The 1,373-nt window shown below is 41.2% G+C and overlaps 1 non-coding gene across 1 annotated transcript; it reads right to left on the reverse strand.

Annotated features, from left to right (window-relative positions):
• Nucleotides 1-220: 220 nt before the first annotated feature.
• Nucleotides 221-328, reverse strand: LOC112704324 (small nucleolar RNA R71). The gene has a single exon (XR_003154956.1). It is a non-coding gene; the product is annotated as a small nucleolar RNA R71 (small nucleolar RNA).
• Nucleotides 329-1,373: the final 1,045 nt, after the last annotated feature.

The raw sequence follows: 1,373 nt of genomic DNA on the forward strand, positions 1-1,373 counted from the left end.
GGAAGATCCTCATCAGTTTTTAGCTGAATTCTTGCAAATCTGTGACACTGTCAAGACTAATGGGGTTGACCCTGAGGTCTACAGACTTATGCTATTCCCTTTTGTTGTAAGAGACAAAGCTAGGATATGGTTGGACTCACAACCTAAAGAAAGCCTGAACTCTTGGGAAAAGCTAGTCAATGCCTTCTTGGCAAAGTTCTTTCCACCTCAAAAATTGAGTAAGCTTAGAGTGGAAGTCCAAACCTTCAGATAGAAGGAAGGTGAATCCCTCTATGAAGCTTGGGAAAGATACAAACAATTGATCAGAAAGTGCCCTTCTGACATGCTTTCTGAATGGAGCATCATAGGTATCTTCTATGATGGTCTGTCTGAACTGTCCAAGATGTCTTTGGATAGTTCTGCTGGAGGATCTCTTCATCTGAAGAAGACGCCTACAGAAGCTCAAGAACTAATTGAAATGGTTGTAAATAACCAATCCATGTACACTTCTGAAAGGAATCCTGTGAACAATGGGACAAATCAGAAGAAAGGAGTTCTTGAGATTGATACTCTAAATGCCATATTAGCTCAGAACAAAATATTGACTCAACAAGTCAATATGATTTTTCAAAGTCTGTCTGGAATGCAAGCTGCACCAGGCAATACTAAGGACGCTTCATCTGAAGAAGAAGCTTATAATCCTGAGAATCCTTCAATAGAAGAGGTGAATTACATGGGAGAATCCTTTGGAAACACCTATAATCCTTCATGGAGGAATCTTCCAAACCTCTCATAGAAGGATCAACAGAGACCTCAACAAGGTTTCAACAACAATAATGGTGGAAGAAACAGGTTTAGCAATGGCAAGCCTTTTCCATTGGATTTAGCAATGGCAACCCTAATGAGGAACAATGGGAATCTGAGGCTCACACAGAGACCATAGAGATTCCATTGGATTTACTTCTGCCATTCATGAGCTCTGATGAAGCAGTTACAATCTTTAGTGGGCTCAGCTTGCAGAAAAGTATGAATTAGGCATGGGCATTAGTGAAGTTAACGTTAAGTGAGATTGTGGGTTCGAGAACGTTAGTTGCAATCACCTTTTTCACTAACGTTCCAACCCCATATAGGCCACGTTAACTCCAACGTTAGTGGCACTAACGTGACCACTAACATTGCCTTATAAACCTTCGCAAGTATTATTGGGACTCACCTTTCCCAATAATGTTGCCTTGTGCCACTTGTCCATACGTTAGAGTTCACGTTAGTGTAATTAACGTGGGTATGCCTCATTTTCGAGAGCATTAGTGACACTTACCTTTGTCACTAACGCTCCAAGTTCCCTTACTCTCCACGTTAGAGCTCACGTTAACTAAGTTAACGTGGCCACTAAC

The sequence above is a fragment of the Arachis hypogaea genome, chromosome 7 (assembly GCF_003086295.3).
Source record: "Arachis hypogaea cultivar Tifrunner chromosome 7, arahy.Tifrunner.gnm2.J5K5, whole genome shotgun sequence".
In the NCBI taxonomy this organism is placed as follows: domain Eukaryota; kingdom Viridiplantae; phylum Streptophyta; class Magnoliopsida; order Fabales; family Fabaceae; genus Arachis; species Arachis hypogaea.